The 21,699-nt window shown below is 37.9% G+C and overlaps 1 long non-coding RNA gene across 1 annotated transcript in view; it reads left to right on the top strand.

Moving 5' to 3' along the window:
- LOC124174103 overlaps positions 1-21,699 on the top strand; it is a 70,166-nt gene that overhangs the window by 47,247 nt on the left and 1,220 nt on the right. The window contains exon 2 of the long non-coding RNA XR_006868859.1: positions 1,339-1,497. This is a non-coding gene — a long non-coding RNA (uncharacterized LOC124174103). The remainder of the gene's footprint in view (positions 1-1,338; positions 1,498-21,699) is intronic.

Below are 21,699 nucleotides of genomic sequence, written 5' to 3'. Positions count from 1 at the left end.
TGAATAAAATCATCATAAAGTGGGGCGCAGTTTTAGGCGACCCGAGCGAATTGAATCTCGTTGTTTGCATGGGGGCTTGCCGCCGTAGGTACGCGTTTAATGTCGCAAAATAATATTTATCCCCGAAATATCGCTCAGTAATTCAAATTATTTAATAAGCACTACGAGGAAAAAATTTATCAGATGTAAAGCGTGAAAAAATACATTTACTCTTCAGTAATTATTGTATAATCAACAGAGTACTCCCAACCATGTTTCCAATGGACCATGGGTGTATTTTTTTAGTTCAGCGTGGGTATTGGGTATTTTACCTTGATATGTGTTATTAGTCAACTCTAAATGCGCTAATGCTCCGTAAAATATTTGCAATAGCCCTCTTCGTGAATTCTGGACACGGACTTTGGAATAATTCTGAATGGTTGATTTGATTTGGCAGATTTTTGTTTCATATCTTTTTAATTTCACATTCCATGAAAATGGTAATTTTTTCCAGGAATTAATATTGCTAATTAAATTTATCCTGTATTAATTGACATCCGGTTTATGGCTGAGCAAATTTACTTCCTCTCATTTTAGTGAGCAAAATTTTTATGCTGCACTGCGCATAGATCATGCATATAATTGCCGTGTAGGTAACTGTGGTCCTATACAGCTTTAAAAGGGAATATCTTCTCAATATACAATAGTCTTGTACATGATTTTAATCGATGACTTTGCTGAAGAAATTGATTTTTGGATGAAATATTTTAATTACTTATTTACCCTTCTAAAAGCACACGTTGGTATTTTTTCGCATGACTCTGAACTATCTTTCTTATCGTGGCTACTGATTATCACTACACGCAGAGTGTCATTGGCCCGTATAGGTAAGTGAATTTTGAAATTATCACCACTCTCAAATTATTATGGAAAATTATTTCCCTTATTGTAAGTTTGGAACCTTTGTGTTGCCACTGGTAGTTTCGTCTGAAAGGGGTTTGAGTTGCTATTTTTATAATGATTTAAAAAAATACCTCCTCAAAATCATACATCTCACGTAAACCGCCGAACGCTGTATGGTGTGAACGTAAGGAAAAAAGCACGAGTGCTCTCATAAACGAAAAGTCTCCTGCTGGAACAAAAGCCGCCAGAATTGCTGCTTAGGCAAAAAAAGGCAGTGGTGTTCAGAAGTGGCTGCGAATCAAATGGGACTTAATTTAAGGTCTCGACGGTTAACCACCGCTTAAATAAGTGAAGTAATATCTTCACCTCACGCTATAAGAGCGAGGGATAGAGAACTGTGAAGGTGTTATTATGGCCCTTCCGACTCACTCACAAGATCTCTTTATCCCTTTCCAGTTTCTGGTTTCGTCTTTCGAGGAGTCCGAGTCAGGAGGAGTTTGCTCTGTAAGGGATACATCCAGCGTGGAAACACAGCGGCTGATCGCAGAATGGAAAAACCCCCTTGGAAGCGAGGGAGTTAGTTACCAGCGTTGAAGCCGGCAATTTAGGACAAAGGTAGGAACCATCTGCCCTTCTTCAACGTAATTGCGGATTCCATCGCGTGATTCATGTTGTCAGCAAAAAGAAATGGAAGAGCAAGGGTGTACAGCCGCCACTTAAAAAAAGTAATTGGCCATACCCGGATACGATCCGGTAGAAGTTGCGATATAGAATATTCCGCCAAAAATAATGAATTCACGGTTCCTTCTTTTTGTTTTGGCTGTATTTCGGCAAAAGGAATTATTTTTCCAGCAATTTTTAACAGTCGAAACAAAATTCCAAATCCAACAGCAGCCTAGGCCTTCATCTCCAATTTTTCAAAACTATAACGGAATTATTATAAAAGGACTCAGAGAGAGTGAGAGAGAGAGAGAGAGAGAGAGAGAGAGAGAAATAAGAACTTGTATGTTTCGTTTGACTGATGTGGCTAAAGGGCCGAATGCTGACCAACCTTCTGAAGAAAGAACAGCTAAAAGAGAAAAGTTTAACTCCATTTCAAGGTATGCCTACGTTATTGGTGTATGTAATATACATATGTATGTCTGTATATATATATATATACAATATCGGTTTTGCAAGAAAATTTTCATGACCATAATAACAATGCCACTGCATTGATGGTGTTATCTTGTCCCTTCTCGCCTATGTACGCGATTGTCATTTGTCTCACTGCCCGCCAAGCCGTTATGAGAGAATGCATGGCACTTGGAAAAGAATTGAAGCGTTTTCTTTGGGAAAATTCATTGACCATATAAGGTACGGAATTCAATACTTGTTTATGCTCTAGCGTGTTTTAGCTTTTTGTTATTGTGCTGATGAAAAAATATCAATTTTTCCTTTGGCAGATTGCAAATCCTCGGGAAAACTACATGATTCAATTCCAGCTCCTCTTTTCCTCCTTTCCAGGAAGTGTAACGGTGGAAATAAGCTTAATTATCTATTTTTCTTTAAAATATTGCTATTGCAACATTGGGTTAGTGCAAGGAGGTCCTCATTCTACTTGGGACTATTTAATATAATTCTTTAGATAATAGAAAGTTTTATTTTCATAGGAACAGTAATTAAACGGAGTAAACTATTCTTTAAAAAAAGCCATTTTAAGGTTCTTACAATAATGTCTAAACTTTTAATCTCCTTCTTCCCTTCATACCCAGAACTGTAAGACCAATGGACACATTTCTCTCTTCGCAAGAGCCTGGATGAGATTCTGTCAAATATTTTTCTCAGAGTAATCTTTACCGGTGTTACACACAGCTCTTTCTTCTCGATAGCCACTAACCTAAAATGAAATTTGGAGCGAAGAGCATTCGCCATAAACGGAGACACATTTTGGCAAGAGTTTAAAAAATAAAGTGAGGGAATATTGAATGAGGTTCATCCAAAATAAAGAAACGGAACCTGCTCACTACGACTCAACTTGACCTTCTCCTGCTTTCTGTCTTGCGTCCACTCAACGCTTTTATTATCTTTTTTCTGGCTGTGGAGATGATCTTAAAGAAAAAAACTCGTGAATTATACAAGGAAGGGGGGGAAGAAAACACTTTTTCGTGCATAAATGCTTCAACCCATTCACTCGCGCACCTCTTTGGCAAATCGCTCACGTTTCAGATACTTTTAATAAGATTTTATTGTACCTCTGCTTCAAAACATTCCAGCTTCTTCTTGTCGAAAGAAAGAACCTGAAATTGTACCAGGAAGAACAGAAGGAGCTGCCTGCAGAATCCTCGCTTTATACCTAAGGTAATTATCGGCCACTTAAAAAGTGAGCGAAAAGGAAAAATCCAGTTTTTCCCATCATTCGCTCAACTGCAGTAATTAAGATTTTTTTCCCGTGAATTTTTAGCATAGAACTATTTGCCATTCTTCCACGTCCCTTTGGGGAGAACCGAAATTCAAGATTGCTCTAAAAATTGGGGGTGTTTTAGAAATCACCTTGATGATTGCATGCTCTTAGATACACTTATATTGATGTGTAGCGTAATGGAAATAATATTCGTTGAATGACTCATTTAGATACAGAATCATATAAAAGTAATATCTGTTGAACGCAAGCAATTTTCATTGTTTGTTAGCAAATAGAGGACGTTAGCTTCAGAAAATAAAAATTGATAATCATTCGAATTTCGAAAGGAAACCAGAATCGAAACCGGATGGTCATGTGCTCCCCAAGGTTGGACATTGCGTGAACCAGTGTATCAAAAGGGAAGCAAGTTTCGCACGAAGGGAATGACATATAAAACACTGGTTAGGCCTATCCTAGAGTATGCCTCAATGGTGTGGGATCCCTATGAGGTGGGACATATAAAGGCCTTGGAGAGAGTTCAAAGAAAAGCGGCTCGATACGTTTTGGGTAGGCATCGGAGGATAGAGAGCGTATCAGGCATGTTAAAAATACTAGGGTGGGAATCTTTGGAAAGTAGGAGAAAAAGAAACCGACTCTGCGGTATGTATAAAATATACAAAGGGGATAAAGCATGGAGGGAATTAAGCAATGAAGTGGGAAAACCCAATATCAATGGTAGGAACGATCATCAGTTCAAAATCAAATGCCGGGCGCAGAGGATCGATGTTAAAAAATTTTCATACCTGAATAAAACAATTGAAGATTGGAACAGATTGCCTGCAGAATTATTTGAGCCCTTTCCTAGTAATTTAAAAATATTTAAGAAAAAGCTGAAAAAGTATTAATTTTTTTAGAAATTTCAATTACATTTTTAAATTTGTACAACTGTCTAGTTGATATGTGACTTTGTGGGCATGTTGTGTTTTTCTTTTTCGTATATACATGTTGCCACCTGGCCAGTTGCCAAATTGTAACTTATGCAATAATAATAATAAAACTGATGGCTTTTCTGTTTACACGTCACTCCTGCTCCAACGGTTTGAATTCCTTTACGTATTACTGGTCCAATTATTGCGTAATCGTGTGGAACTCCACAGTGTGAATATAGTAGGAATAGTAGTAATTTTCAACATTTGAACGTCTTTTTAAATTTGAAATACTACCTCAAGCGCCATTTTTTTTCTTTGAGATGAAGTGAAATGTTAAAAATGGTTTGATATACACACCCTGAATATTTCAACATGTTAACAAAAATTTAGTTCATAACGAAGAGGCGAAAAATACAGCGTTGACCTTTACAGTCCGAATATAGTAGGCCATTTTCAACATTTGACTGTTTAAATTTTTAAATATTTTATCAAGCGCTAATTTTTTGTTTAAGTTGCAGTAAAATTTTAATAAGTGGTTATTCTTTACACTCTTAAAAATGAAAAATAATAGCAAAAGTTTTTAAAGATAATATATGAACGGTGTATTAAGTGTGCATCGTCGTATTTATTAGGTGGTGACTTGCTTTTATGTTGGACCAGTGAATTTGGTATTGGAATTCCGGAGTGTCACTCATTTCTACTATTTTATTCCCAAGGATGACTCTATTTTCACCATTATCTGTGAAATTTTTCACGAATAGTTGATTTCTGTCCCAAATTTTCATATCATAACTTAAGATAATAAAGTTATTAACATCGGGACTGGAAAAAAAGGATAAGGAATAATCATTCTTAAGGCCAACTTCAACATTCTTCACGAATGTGAAGCAGTAAAAACTCTGGATGGGTTGGTTTACGGGCATACACCAAAGAAAAAGGCCGTGTGGGATTCAGAAGGTAAAGACCTACGAGGTGCTCAGCAGAATTACAGTAAAAGCGGTCAAGCTAATCGTAAAATGGGAACAAATGGGAAAAAACAATATTAGGAGAGTGTGACGACAAAGTGAGAGAAATTAGCTACTTTTCCCTCGTTAGACCACATTTGGAATACGCTGCCAGTGTTTGGGACCCTCATGAAAAAGGCTTAATAACAGAGTTAGAACGCGTGCAAAGAAGAGCTGCCAGGTATGTGAAAGGTTGTTACGATAGTCTTGTTAGTGTAACTGACCTCTTAGATAAACTCGGATGGGAATCTCTGTCGGACCATAGATTGAAAAATAGACTAAACCTTTTAGATAAATTCAAGAGCAGTGTCTTTTCTAGCAAAGTTAGCCATATCTTACGGACGCCAACATACTACGGAAGATCAGATCATATAAATACAATAAGAGAGATATATTGTAGAACAGACAGGTACAGAATGTCATTTTTTCCACGATCAATAAGAGATTATAAGGCAGCGATGGAACTCATAGATAGATTGCATGACTTGTAGTGTAGCCAACTAACCTATGTAAAACTTATTGCATGTTTCTCAATTTTATTATTATTTCTAACTGCATATAGTAGTATAATTTGTTAGAATACGTGACGATTTTTGGATGGTGTGGTGTGCATGTTGGAGTCCAAATGCATGCTGCATGCTGGTGATTGATCACCCCCTGCCAAACACCCAAGAGGTGGCTCGCAGGGTATTATGTAGATGTAGATGAAAAGAACTTTTCAAAAGAAGACAACATACTCTACTTTCTAACACTGATACGTTTTCATTAACATAGCTTCTTGAATCCTGGTCCAACTGACGAATGATTGATATTCATTCACGCTAGCTCGCTGAACGGTCACGCAATCGATATTCGATGGCTTTTGATAATGTTGAGACCCTAGACACAGTCAACTCCATATTTCTCGCATTTGAATCCTTTAAGGAGATAGGGATGAACTTGTTATAATTCAATGTTCTTTTGATCTTTTCTCTGCATTTTTAAAGTTCTCCTATGTGCGTAAAGTTCAAACTAGTAACGCCGATTAAAGATGTTATGCGAGATGTAAAACGGATATGAATGGTTTAATCGACAAAAATTCAGGAAGAAAGTTAAAGAGACCTTGAGGTGGTCAAATACGCTGGTTCGCTGGTTTGAATGGTGGGAAACTTAGTAAAAAAAACTCTTTGCCGGAAGAACATGTTCGTAGAAAGGAAAATGCCAACCTCCATATGATATCTTATTGCGCCTCTCCTATGGGTTTTCAATAATACATATCTGGATTCTCCTCTTTGTTCATGTTACGAATCAAATATTAGTCAACTATCGTCTTATTTTTGGCTGCATGAAATACGCAGAAACCGGCAATGCCGAGGTTGTGACGTCGTATCTGTGAAAAGTGCCAATTTGAATTCCGCGATCGGGCTTTTCGTATCTGTGACGTAAATGTTTCGTTTATTTTGTTGCATGGCCTTGACGATTCTTGAAATGGGACTTGGAGATAAAATTATCGCAAGGACATCTGCTATCGGCTATTTCAAGAAATAAATCATTGAAGCGATATTCATTTTGTCCACCCTCATTAAGCCATTCGGTTTTTGTTTTATTTATTTTACAATTATAAATGTTTTTTTATGAGAGATTTTATTTTTTCCGATGATAATAATGTGCAAATGAAATTTTCTCAGGCTGATAGGTGATGATTTTGAATTTTAACGTTTTGGTAGTGTCATTTGCCATCAAAACGTAGGATTTTAAAATTTTCACCCATTATCCGTGGGTTTTCACTTTTCTCATGCAAAATAACATTTATGAATCTTATTTCTACTTAACTTGATGTTTTTCCGAAATTATACTCATTTTAATGACAAAATAATATCCATTCTTTATAGCCACGTGAAGAAAAATATTATTTTGCTATTAAAATGAGTAAAATATTTGGCAAAAAAGAATAACTAGGAATAAGATTCGTAAATGTTATTTAGTAAGGCTAAAACGCCGTGCTAGAATAAAACCTATACACCAGTCAGTAATGTTCACCAGAAGAGTTGTTTATGTCAAGGATTGCTCTCAATGTTTCATGGTGCCCTAAGATGAAACCAGTAGCTACATTAATTGAGTTTTTTCTTAATTTATTGATTGACTCGGCGCTTAAATAGATTTAATGGACCTATCGTTATGCTGAAGAATCTGAGCTTTTCCCGTCGAATGACTTGAACGAATTCTTTTCGGGTTTTAAACGGTTTTGGGTGTGCATATTGTAGGCCAACGTTACGTTGGTAGACCTCCATCACCATTTGCCCTGAGGATGTTGATAATGTCTCCCTACGAAACGTATACCTACAACATACAAACCCTAGCCCGTTTGGAAACCCAAGATGGCTGATCATTAGATGTTGTTGATCAGTAGATGTTGGAAAAGTCTCCCAACGAAACGTTGACCTACAACATGTAGATGCTTACTCGGTTGGAAACCCAAGAAGAATTTATTCGATATCTCTTAGTGTATATTCAGCCGCTGAGTTAGAACTGGTGAGCCTATTAGCGCTAAAATATATTGAATTTTATTCAAATTCGGAATTTTTAAGTCCAGAAATATAGAGGGAAAACTCGCAGTTGTGAAGGTTTAATTTGTGGCCGACAGATTAGCGTTTCGTATCATCGTGTTCCCTTGGCTTCTGAGACGGCTACGAGTCGTCTTGAAGGCTTCTGGTGAATTAATGATAGTGCGCGCCACGTGCGACGTATCTCTTTGAAAGATGAACCTGCTCGCATGCCAGCCAGCTACCATCTAGCTGTTCATTACCCCACATTATATGCGGCGCTCCATAATAAATACCCGTCCTATAATCGCCAGCTTCGCTTTAAAGAAGCGAAATTTCACCTCGATTTCCGAAGAATGCATTAGTTAAGATCAACCCCTCCCCCACTCCGAAGATCGATAGTTGTCCCCACTTCCTCCTCCTCATCCCCAAGTTCTCTTCGGAATGTCTTGAGCCGCCGCACGCGTCGCCGTTTTACGCAAGGCCATTTGAGCCGTTTCCGTTTTGCTTCGCATTCACTCGCGCAGTGCCAGCAATGCCCTTACGTACTCTAGTTAAGTGAGCGCAGGGCTTGTAGAACGGTCAGCATTTCGTGTCGGTGCGATAGTGTAACGCTGAGCCGTATTGAACAAACGGGACCCGTCTTGGTACATCGAGTAAGCAGCTGGACTTTTCCTGCAGTCCCATCGTCCTCCTCATTTAGGAAGCGACAATGCTATCTCCATAACCCTTTGCGGCGATTTTTATTATTATTGTAGTATTCTACCGATTTAGGTAGATTTCCATGGAGTACTAAAAAAGTGATCTGGGTGCCTCCCTTTCCTTCCAGCACTGCCTTCTTCAATTCACTGTAAGTCCCTTTCAATATATCTAAAAATCCTATTCTTTTCCTTCCCCTCCCTCGTTTCCCTAACATTCTACGCTCTAACACCATTTTCAACATCCCCTTCCCGCTAAGTATTCCTCCCATCCATAACTTCCGTCTCCTCCGTGTCTCATCTAAAAGCTGCCTCTCCTCGCCAACCATATCCAGCACTTCGCCGGTCCTTTTCCTCTCTGTCCATTTCACCTTCTCCATTCTTCTCCATACCCACATCTCGAATGCCTCGAGTCTTCTCTCGTCTCCTTTCCTCAATGTCCACGTTTCCACACCGCAGAGCCTTTACTAACCTTTTCTATGAACTCTTACATAACGATCCTCTCAGAAGCTCCTTCCTGTTCATGAACGCCTCCTTTGCTGGTGCAATTCGCTTCCTGATGTCCTTGCTACTGTGTCCTTTTCCTCTAATGTGCTGGCCAAATAGTTGAATTGCTGTACCTGCTCAAGTTTTTTCTACACCTTCTTTTATCTCACATTCCTTGCTCGCGATGCTTAACAAAACCGTACTACCTTAATCTTCTTGTGATTAATCCTCGCACCGCTCGTCTAACGCATCCACTGGAGCATACAGTCCCCTCGCTGACTGGCTGATCAGCGTCTGATCATCCGCGAACCTTACCGATTATTAGTTGGAAGTAAATCCATTGGCATTCTTTCACTAATTCCAAAGTTGGCCTCTTAAATCTTTTGTGAATTACCTTTGGTGCGACGATTATTTTCCAGTTGGCCGATAAATTTGAATTAATAAAATCTCCTACTGCTACTACTACATAGGCTCTCCAAAGTTGCAACTCATAGCCAGGTGATAGCGATCGCACTACTAGCGCTACGAGTGAGAGTTTTGCGGGGGAATAAACTATAATTAGGGCCTTAAACCGAAATTTGTACTAAAATTATCAATATTTCTCATTATTCCTTAAAACAGCTCTGTGAGACCGTTTATAACTAGAGTTTTTCAGCATTAACAATGGAGGATTGCAAACACTCACGCCCTTATAGGTGCAACGGTTCAGAAGAGATTCGAACCCGCGACCTTCGGTTTGGCAGGCGAGGACTTAACTGATTACCGGCCAAGTAAAGAAATACTTGAAAATATATAATTTTTTCTCCTCATTTTACCTAATAACATGCTAAATAAGGCAAATTGAATATATGGGCTTTCAAAAAAAATTGCTTATGGTAACAAAAAAATGTTGCGTTTTCGCAACGTTGGCCGAATCCGGTATCTGTATGCAGTTATGCTACCTGCATTACAATAAATTGCCGTCTCATAGGAATATGCTGTTTTTACTGTCGATTAGAATCTGATAACTTTTTATGCCACGTATATGACAAATATCGTCATATTGGATAAATAAAATCCTTAGATATCATGTTTCCAATGAGATGTTGTTGTTATTTGACCTAAATCCACATGGCATGCTTTACGGTTTGAAAGAAATAAGTCAAGCGAAAATTTTCTCGGAAGACCTTGTATTTCACATTTTTTCCTTGACTTTAATTTTATCATTGCAGACTGAATTACAACAATTAATGGCTAGTTATGAAATACTCTAGCATTTTGGGTGCAATAGAACATAAAATTTTGAAATTCATACATGGTTTGGCTTTTACACTGTTTCGGCAACCACTGAATTTTTTAAAACTATATGGCTAAATTCATCCTTTCATGCTTCACGAATCCGCGATGAATTACATGGCCTAACTTTTTCTATGTTTAAGGATTCGAATTGTATAGGGGTACGTCATCTACTGACTGATTCACTTCACCTTTCAGATGCGTCCCTGCTAGATAAGATTTGAAGTCTACCAGTGAAATTTACTTCCGTTGCATAACCTGTACAATCTCCTGGCGTCAGTGCAAACGCTGTCCAGTAAGTTGATAAGCTAGGATCTTTTTTCCCCTGAATTCTAGTGCGGTAATTTGCAAAATCAACTAGGTCCACACTCCCTATGCATTTAATATACTCCCCAATAACACGCCCCATTTTCTTTTATTAACATAGTATGTATGTGAAATAGTATTTTCTTTTTTCTGCTGAAACTTTTCCCTGCGCCCAATGGAAGCGAAAAACTTGTATTGCTGTCTACAGGGACAATCTAGTTATCATTCCATCGAACAATACTAAGACCTTCGGCTTTATCAAATGTTTGTTTTCATGTTCCTCTAGGTTTCACGTCGATGGTTTTATTATATTCTATCAGGCACTCCTCCGTTATATTTTCATGAATGGCTCCAGTGACAAATAATCCTTTTTCTTTCAAAACAATAAATAGTCTTCAAGATTAAATGAAGTTATCGAAAAACATACGATGATTCGAGGGATCAGGGATAACCTTGAGAAATTCCAGAATAAAATTGCTTCCAAGCCTAAATTTCGATGGAAGTAATTTCCTATCGCCCGGTTGACCCTAAAACCGTCTGAATTACATGGCCTGCATCACACATAAACACCAAAGTTAAAAGCAAAATTTATAAGGCTTGTTTTTAAAGAACATTTATGGACTGTAGTGACCAAATTATGGTACCATTTGCTTATTATTTCAAAATTTATGCGCAAATATTCCGAATCGTAATAATTTTTTATTCAAGTCGTCAAATTGAGGTCAAAATTTACAAATCTGCCATTTATGTCCAGACAGGAATTGTCTGAAAAGTGTAGATTCTTTTTTTATTTATCTAAAATATGTTTTGTTTCAATCATTTCCGAACCAAATCTACGCCTTATCGTCTTCTTTCACCCAATATCTTGTTGTGGAAGTCGGTGATATCGCTGAATCGTGAAGTAAGGAAGGACTAATTCGGATTGAATGCAGTAAGTTTGTGTTCCATTACACCCGAAATGCTTTCATGTAATTCATAAATAGTCATTGTTTGTTGTAATTCAATCTGTTGCGATAAAAATGTCAATTAAAAACTGGAAAATACGTTATCTTCTGTAAAAATATTCACTTTGACTCATCTCATCTCTTTCTTCCGCGACAACCGATTTCCGGCGGTAAAGTCTCTTGTCCTGAAATCGTCTACAGTGCTATGCTGGAAACTTTCGCGGCGACTTTACGTCGCCGTATTCCCTATTCACTTCTAAACTCGCTCGTAATTGACATCGTTCTCACTGTGCAGCGAGATGATTGAGCTATAGTATTGATAGCTAGGAAAAAGCACAATGTACACTCAAACACGTTAATAAAAAAACTTAAATTTCTGTCTGGACTCCAGAGGGTTTTTTGTATCGCTAATGAAGCGTGTTACCAATATCTTGGGATGATATCACCTAAAACCCTGCAGTGATTACGAGGGTAGATCAAAATTACGTGTCACCAAAATTTCGTTGACAAAACCATTTAGTTTAATTTGAGAAAAAGGGTGCAAGGAGCTTTTTAAACCAATAGCGTCTTCTTAAAAGAAACACACTAATTAATTGAGAAAATGTTAACTGCCAGGCTAATACCGACGCCGGGTTTCTCTCCACCCTTCCTACCATACACTTCCCTCATGGCACGAATGACCTCAGCTGTGGGTCGCCTCCTATAAATACCATACGAGATTTAATTTATGATTTAACCTTTCGTGAGTGGGGGCAAGAAGGGTTAGAGAAAAACAGCACATTATTAATAAGTTTCGTTAGTAATAACGACACTAACGATTGTCTAATAAGAGAAGGGTAATTCCTTTGAATTTGTCTCAGATGATAACTCAAATAATAATTGTTGAAAAAATTCCTCCTACAATATATTTTAGGCAATAAAGTAATTTCGCTAACCTGTGCAATTCTTTGGTTTTTTTATTGGAAATTGTACCCATCGTAAAGTTTTCCTGTTTAAGTCATTGACATTAAATGAACTGCATTTGGGTGAATCACCAAACCCTATCAGTAATTACACCAATTATTGAATATTTAAGGTGACCATGACATCCAAAGTTGTAAAACTGGTATTGTGAGACTCGATCTTCTCCATTGAATTATGCATTTTACTTTTTGATTTACGTAAGAGAGTTGCCATTGCTTAAGATTAAATCACTGAAGAAAACGCAAAATTTTACTCTTCACTCATTTCATTATAGTAATTAATTCAAAATTTTAGCTTGAATTGGTATCAGTAGCATTTGTCTCCATTCAGCTTCATTAATTGATGCTTCTATGTCAGTTTTTATTCATCGCTTCCACTGCATTTAATCATAAAGTGATTTGCAATATTTTACAAATAAAATACTAACGCACTAGAAATTATTATTTTAATATGGATCCTTGCCTGAGTTTATCAGGATTAAGAAAAAAATGACATAGTTTGTCATTACGTTTTGTTCATGATCTAAGTTTGCGCCGTAAACGGTGAGATTTATTTTCTCATAGCTCCTCTTCGCTTTTTTGCTACATTAAAAACCATGTTGTTTCACAATTTAGTGTAGTTATGTTTTTGGTAATATATCATCCACAGTATGTATTTATCAAGCTTTAGCCAGAACCAACATTTCGATAGGGGGGAGGAGGGTTAGTTATTTACAACAGTTTTTTTTTGTGTGGAAAATCTAGGGTATATGTTTTTGTACTCAACTTTCCAATAATTAATTTAGCATGGATATTTAACCGTACAGTAGGATTTCTTTTTTTATGCGATGGAACCTAATTGTGTCAGTCGCTGGTTTACGTAATTACTCCTTCATCAGTACTTACTTCAGAGTCAGTGATTTAATTTGTACCCGAGGGGGGCGTATGCGTGTCTCAAACGAAGGAAAAAAGTCTCTCTCGGTGGAATTCATGTTTTCCCATCTCCATCGGTAGTCGCTTCGATAAAAACATCCCCAAACGTCTTATTTGACTGATCGTCCATTAGTAGTCACACGCCAAACTTAAAAAGAACCAGCGAATAAACCAATTCTTTCGATTCGAAATCGTTGTCCGCGTATAAAAGCTTGAGCGTGGCTATAAATAAACTGTGGGATCGGGGATGGCTACATCGGGGGATGGGGGTGGGAATTTAAGTTTGATTCAGCTCCTATTATAGGTCAGGAAGAGAGAGAGGGGAGGGGTGGGAGAATCCCCTGAGGGTGGGCAAGGTGTTGAGATGGGCTTGGGCAGCAGGGGGTGGGGGAGGTTGCACGAGCCAGGGGGCGGGTGGGTGGGGTTTGCAGGTGTGGCGATGGGGTGGAGGCGAGGTCCTTGGCTTCATCTCTTCTGACGCACGGCCTTGGCTCCGAGACTGGATCACATGTTAGCCTCTCCATTACACCATGCCATTTCTCTCCTCACTATCCAACGGAGTACTTTGCTCGTATACCTTCCTCTTTTTGCTCGCCAATTCCACCTCCTGCAAAGCAAATCCCACTGCTTTGATGAAAAATCCGTAGTTTTCCATGCGTATGATTTTTATGAATTGCTGTTGGGCTTGGAGCCAGGCTGGGGTCTGCATTTTCGCCGGCATTTCGATGTTAGAGTCGCCCATCGTCTTCAGGGCCGGATGTAGTGTCGCAGAATTGTCCAGTATTTATATATGTTTGTCAGTGGGTCAGATGGCCTCTGATTGGTCTTCTTATTCCCACCATTTTTTCAAAGATACTCATCAGCATGGGTTTCCATGAATTGCTGAGGGAGTATCTGGAGTTACGATTCTCTCCTAAAGCTGTATCGCGATGGCATCTCCTGTATTTCTTCCCTTAAATGTTTTGACGCGACTCAGGATCTTAGCTTCGTCCTTAATGATGGTATGGAGCCGGTATATAATGTGCTAGGCTACGGGTGATTTTTGACACAGACTAAAATGTTTTCTGTGGTCTTTGATACTCGTTGCAATTTTCCTACTCCTCATCTCTCTTATGCACACTTGTCCACATCAGTAGGGTATCTGATAGAACCCCTACTGCTCTCTCAGCCATTCGCATTTCATTTCAATTATTCATTGCACCACTATTCTAAGAAAGGTATGCTGCAACTATCCATTTCTCCCTTCCACGAGGGAGTTCCTGTGGTTTCTTGGTGTTCTAATTACCTGTTTCCTTCCTCATCTGGGCTTAATTTTTTATCTCTTGGCCTTCCTTGGGCTAGTTTTCCTTCAGTTATGCTATCCAATAAATTTCTACCTTAAATACTCCGCCTTATAGCGTAGCCCATCCATCAGTATATTTTTGCCATATAGTGCTCCACAGATTTCATTCTTCTCATACTACTCTCTACAGGGGCGCAGCTAAGAATTAGGGGGTTAATGGGCGCAACTTATACTGGGAAGTGTGGGGGTATGGGATACCCGCCAGGACAAGTCGGAGGTGCAGGGGCCCTCCTGAAAAATTTAAGATAAGTAGTTCAAAATTGTGATTGCTACGGCTTTCTGAGGGGCATTTTACTAATCTTTACACTTTTCAATAAGTAATATTGATCCAATTCGGTAAAATGGATTAAACTGCATCCAAATCTGGTCTACGGCTCCGCTATCATCATTAAAGCTCCTGGAAATCCACTTGAATTTTTTCCTTTCCGTTTTCCGCTACCACCACAAGCCTTATCGTAACCTCTCCCTTAATATGATTAGATCCTCCCTTGGTATCTTAACTTTAGCTGATCGCCGTATCCTCAATGACCGGAGACTCTTCCTAATTATTATTAACGGCAAATACAGATCATCTGACCTTCTTTCTCTTTTCCCGCTTCGTCTTCCTTCCCGCAGGAAGAGGTCGAGTGATTTTTTCATTGTTTCATCCCCCGCCTTTCTGTCTCTAAACGCTCTTCTATTCAGACTTCCTTCTTGCATTAACTCCTATTCCAAATCTGTTCCAGATTTTGATCCGTTTTTTCTTCCCTCATCCATTTGGCACCTTCTGTATTGTAATTCTCCTACTACTCTTCACACCACCCGATGAAGTCTACCATTCTTTGTTATTTATTCGTAAATACTGTAGAATATTATTTTGGTCGTTGTTGGTTTCATTTTACTTAATATTAGTAAAGGATGCTCTCGTTATTCTCTATCCTCTGTAATTGGCCTCGTGCTGTTTTTGGACTGAATTAAATAAGTAAATAAATAAACTAAAAATTTCTAGGTCTAAAGGTTTATCTCCAAACCCTCCCCATTGCTGCGCCTTTGCCTTTCAATGCTTCCTCATTTTCCACCCTATCTCTCTAATCATGAATTATTTTTTAATTAAAATTCTTGTCTTCCGATCAAATGCTCTGTTTTGCACCAATTTTGATGAATTTTTCAGACTAGAAGCTCAAGACAGAATAGAAGTTTCTTAGTTAAGAAGCAGAAGTTTCTGCATTTGATTTTTATTTCAAGGCTTTGAGGGCCTAGATGACGTTAATGGTATTCAATGGTTCAACCGTGGTACGGGGTTGAAATCGATCCAATCGGTAAAGAGAATTAATACGCAACCTTCATGAAATGCGACCTGCCCAAGGTTAAGACGTAGTGATTTTATGGTCAGAGTAATTTCAAGGAAGAAAAAGATACTCAATAGCTAATTCATGGAAAGTGGATTCCATTTTCCATGAATTAGCTTGTGGATTCTAAGTTTCGCAAGTATTAGCTGGGGTTGAAGAAGGTTGCCTCGATGACAGCACGAAATTTTTCTTTTAAACCTTCCTAACATGTCCTAAAATTGGATTTATAGTGCCTATCTTACACAGGCAGCTATTCTATTAATACTTCCCTTAATGTTGCTCTTTCTTATGATATATGGCTAAAAGATCCGTGAATATAAGAAAGTAATCAGAAGTAAAACCGCGCTAGGTTGTAAGACTCGATTCAGCCGTCTAAAATTACTATACCTTTTCAATACTACTCTTTTCAAACAAATTCTTGAGTTCCACTCTACTTAGCTCCATGGTTTTCATTTTTTTCTTTATTGTATGAGGATGAAATATTTAAAGAAAAAAAATATATATATACCTTTTATTCCCATTTCTCTTTTACCTGGCACTCAGTGAGGTTATTCAATATCTTTTCGCACCAGTCTCGACTCTTAACTACTTACTCAGTCTTTCTCATTTTTCTCTCTTTTTATTACATTTTTTTCATTCCTCGCCACGCCTGCATCAGCCAACGTTGTTGCATTTTCCCACTCGTCTCACACTTAGTCCTTGTTTTTGAGCTATAAAATCGAGCTTTCCTCTCTACCCTCACTGTAAGCCGTTTCGTTACAATTGAATTTGAGGCTCGTACCTTCCCTCTTATGAAATCGAACGTGTACTTCACCTATAACGTTTTCATCTGAATGTCTATTCTCCTTCGTGAATTATCTCCACATGTTTCAGCAGGTTTAGTTTAGCCTCTCTTACATCATTGCTTACATTGCCGAGTATGTTTTTAGGAAAATATTATACATCGCTTAGCTGTTTTGATATTTTGAGGCTGAAAACTGTACCCATCTACCTATTACGGCTATGCATTTAAACTTTATTTTGATTTGGAGAAAGACTTAAGTGTATACTTGAACTATTACTGTCCAATTTTAGCGAGTTCTTTCTCTGATTTACGGAATAAACGATGCGCATATTCAAGTTTAAATAAAATAATTCTGTTAGGTTCAAGAAAGCCCGAGTGTGCGATTATAAACGTATCCTAATGTGCTTAAAGTTTGCACATATATGCATGCACAAAAAGATAACTACAAGGAGATCTAACAAGTGAATCGACCAGACGGTATCTCTAATTGTGTGAGTTTGATGGTCTATTCCTTTTCATGGCGAGTGTTTTACTTTACAAAATATACTTTTTACTTTTAAAAGAAACCGTTGGCTTATTAAAACTCCTCGTAGTGAGGATCTTTTTCCCGAGGTTGTCCTGTTTTGCTTCTTGTTTCTAATAATTTACCAAGTATTTAACGTATTGGTTGTTAATTTTAAGATTGGCCTTACCAATAGTTCTTAGGGTATTTCAACGCCATATACAATGCTTCGGTCTTCTTTTAATCTCTTTAGAGTGGTCATGTTTAATCACTTACCTTCTAATTTTTTCAGGTTGTTTCCTCAGGGTTGTCCTCAGTTTGAATTTCGACATCCTTATATTTTACTGCTGGGCTGTCTTGCGGAGAAATGGAATTGCAATATTTTCTAAAATGTAATGTTTCGTTGAAATCCATCCTCTAGCACTTAATACAGTTTTTTTATCTCAAAACGTTCCTTCCTTTCTTCCTGAACCTCACACGTAGTAAATTCTTTGATACGATGCTTCTACCTATGTGTTGTTACGTTTCAATGTCTCCTATTTTTTAACGGCTTTCTTTACGTGTTCTATTTGCATAAAGTATGATGATGCAGCTCTATAATTTAATTTTTATATCTCAGAAAGTCACTCTGAAGGATCAGAGTCATTGTATTACGCGGTCGTAAAATTAAAGTCTACAACGGACTGGATTTTAGAACTTTTTTCTTCCTTTTCTATCTCCTTTTTCAGATATCAACGCCTCCAAGATAGCTCTTAAGCTTCTCATCATTTAGTATTATTAAAAGATTTCCTGATTGATTCTTAGATTCTCAATGCTAAAAGGCTTTTGTATCGCTTCGAATAATCCAGGGGATGAAATCATTTTTATGACTCCGAATCATTCTTCTGATGAACACTAAGCTTAGGTTCTTTAATGCTTAAATTATCTCATTAATTCTGATGCACTGTCGTTCATTTTCCCTTGTTATTTTCTCTGTAGAAAACTATGAGTGGCCTTAGGTTTAAATAATAGATCTGATAATACGTAAATAAAACATCTGCCTCCGTTGTTAATCATGTGCAATCCTTCTTACGCTAGATATCGCAATTAAGGTTCCTTAAGTTGATGTGCCTCGCATTAATAGCTCCATAAATAAGATTATTATGCTGTTATAGTAAGAATGTTAACCTTTAATTCATACATTAAATTTTCTTGAATATATTTTTGCATCCTCTGCGCTACTCAAGGCTGTCCCTGTTCTGTCCTAACTGCGTATGCTCTATCGGTATGCTCTGCGTACCTCATAAATCTTGTTTTAGACTTGTGTATTAAGTAAATTGTGTAAAATGAAGTAAATGAGTGTGATAAACGGATAATATTAACCGGGATTAGGTTTCCGAGGTTACAATAAATCAGTTAATTTCCTGGGTAAATCAGGTTATTTGTTTCTTTTTTCAAATTATGCCTTTATTCAAATGTTATTTGATGGCTTTATCAGGCAACAAAGGTGGCGATGTGGGCCGGATCGCGAAAAACCAGGCTTAAAGCAGCAAACACAATTTTTTGCAGGCAATTTTTTTATGGGTTACGTAAATGATAAATGTTCAGAGTTTGTGTAATAATTGTTAGTTAATACCTATGTTTTATTCAGAAATCACATAGGAAATAACGTATTAGATTTCAATGGTGGATTCGTCGGTTTTGACGGATGTAAATGTTTGGGGGAGGAGGTGAGGTGGTGCGGTCGTGGTGCCGATGATGAATAAGGAGCGAATCGACGGTATAATCTCCGCCATGTGTGCAAGGTTCACGGTTGATCGCCCATGGACTCTTTAAGAACAACGCGGAAGCGAACTCCTCTCCTTTGGTGAGCACCGCTTATCGCGTTAAAATACCACATTATGCACTTAGTATCTCCATGAGTGCCCTATGCAGAGATTCCAGTCGACCACTATCACGTAATGATTATGGCATGGGAGCCTGATTCTGAATTCCTGATTAGTAGGTTGATAATAAAGTGAGGTAGGGGAGAGAGATTTGAAATATTTACCGTCAACGCCAACTGATTGCATTGCGAAACGACATAAGAAGTGAGTTCTTAAAATAAAAAAATAAAAAATTCGTTTGAAATTTTTTTTCTCTCAACCTCTGTTTTTGAAACCAAATTTTACGTGAAACAGACCCTATGGGAGTTCATTGCCTTCGGTGGGTATCCTTCAACTGCCTATGCAGTTCTGACAAAGTGCTGAGCGGAGTACAAACATAGGCCCGAAGCCTCTATGAATTTCGAATCAACTACCCCCTCGGCAGTATCCGTTCACCATCTTCGCTCCGATATTTTTCCGCACGAGGGAAACGTTGAAGGGAAACGGCATTTGAATCGATCCCTGGCCTTTCATCTGGTTCCGATGCGACAGGTGCTCGATGTGGAGTAGCTGATGAAGACCCAGTTAAGGCTACGTATAAGGGAGCTGGATTTGCAATTGGAATGCGGAAGCGAATACGTATTTTGGAGCGGAAACGAGAAGTTGGAAGCCTGGTGGAACTACTGCTGGTAGATGCCGTGGAGGATCCAGGATAGGGAAAAGTGGGGGGGGGATTAAAATTCTAGGTAGTGTAAATTGGTTACCCAATGGGGGGCTATATTCCCCCCCCCCAGCCCCTCTCTGCAACTACCACTTGATTATAACAAACCAAAAGCGTGTAAAATAGGCCCTAAGTTTGGCCCTAAATAATATCTTTTGCATGCAATATCTTTTATGTCTTAAGGGACAATTTGTCCAAGAACAATAAATATTATTATTATTATTACGTTTAGAGCTAATTTGTATTTCAATTCGTTAAATTAGGTAAATATGTAGGAAAAATGTAGCTATATACTTTGGCACAAAGCGGTAACCCCCAGAGACTTCGATTTTATCTAGTGTGTGTTTCGACCCAATGCCCCCTCCCCCATAGATCCGCCACAGATTAGAAGGGTAGGCTTCCTTGTGTCCACTACGTTTATATATATACGAAGAATAATGAGATGCAGAGACTTATTTAATTTATTTTGTGAATGAGCGTTGTTTATTGTAGAAAATCAAATTAAATTTCATGTCCAGCTAACATTTACTTTATCTCTCTCTGATCAGTCGCGGAAATATTCATCTTTCTTAAGGCTATTGTGTGCATCCGATATCCAAATATTGGTTTGCTCTGCATTTAGGTAGTTCGTGTAATATATCGAAGACAAACCTTTAAAAAAATTAACTTGCATTCTGCTGCAATTAAATGAAAAACTATTTTCTCCCAAAACGTCTTAAATATTCCATAAAGTGAAGTTATTAATTTTATCTTTTCCATAAATCTGGCATCAAAAACGGCATAATATGTAACATTGGTGAAATGTTTTATGATAGCTTTTCGGTCAAAAATATTACTCTTTGTTTCATGGATTATTACTTATTCAATACTTATTATGAGAAAATTTTATGCAAGACAGTATTTGTGAATAATAGTTGCTAAATTTTACCCAAGATTCATGACACATTCGTACTGAAATAAGAGGGTAGAGTAGATCTTACTTGCAATTAGTAGCTACCGTGTTTGACCATTTTTGCGAATTGAGACCAGATGATGGAACTCTAATACATCATTTAATTAATTTGTAATCACTAAATTTGCAGGATTAAAAATCATTACAATTAACAATTATTGATGGCAAGGTTTTCAATTAATTTAAAACTGACGTCACGTCCCTAGGAGGATGAACTAATGACAGCTTCCGTGATGTCAACATTCCTTGGCGTACCAAGAAATCCCGATATTGATTCTGGAATGTCTTTCAGAGCTATATTTATATCTGCGAGCCACTTTTAGGGTGTTTTTTTAAGGGGGTGATCAATCACCAGCATGCAATACAAAATACGTTGCGCATACTAACAAATTATACTTCCACACTCATGCAAAGGCAAAGCTTGCCAAATAATCATTAAGGTAACCTTCTAATAAAAGTAAAACATACAAAATATGCTGTTAGAAATAATAAGAAAATTCAGAAACATGCATTGAGGAATACATAGGTTATTAAGCTACACTACAAGTTATCTAACCTATTTGTGAGTTTTAACGCTGCCGTTATAGTCTCTTATTGATCGTGGGAAAAACGACATTCTGAATCTATCTACTCTTCAGACTATTTCTCTTTTTTTATTTATATGATCTTGTCTTCCGTAGCTTGTTGGCGTTCGTAAGATATGGGTAACTTCGCCGGAAAATACACTCATGACAAAACTGACCATCATGCTATTACGGCCAGTCGGTCACTGCTTCTCCTTGTCTAAGATTCGGCATTTCCCGCAGGGACTCCTTTAAGATAGAAGTAAAAGCTCGTTTAATTCATCGGGATCATCGACTCTTTCATTCCACACCGCCAAGGACTCCTGGGAAAGAGTTCAAGGCACGTTGCAAAACTGAGGC

This window comes from Ischnura elegans, chromosome 2, assembly GCF_921293095.1.
Source record: "Ischnura elegans chromosome 2, ioIscEleg1.1, whole genome shotgun sequence".
NCBI classification, from domain to species: domain Eukaryota; kingdom Metazoa; phylum Arthropoda; class Insecta; order Odonata; family Coenagrionidae; genus Ischnura; species Ischnura elegans.
This window is presented reverse-complemented; position numbering and strand designations above follow the sequence as displayed.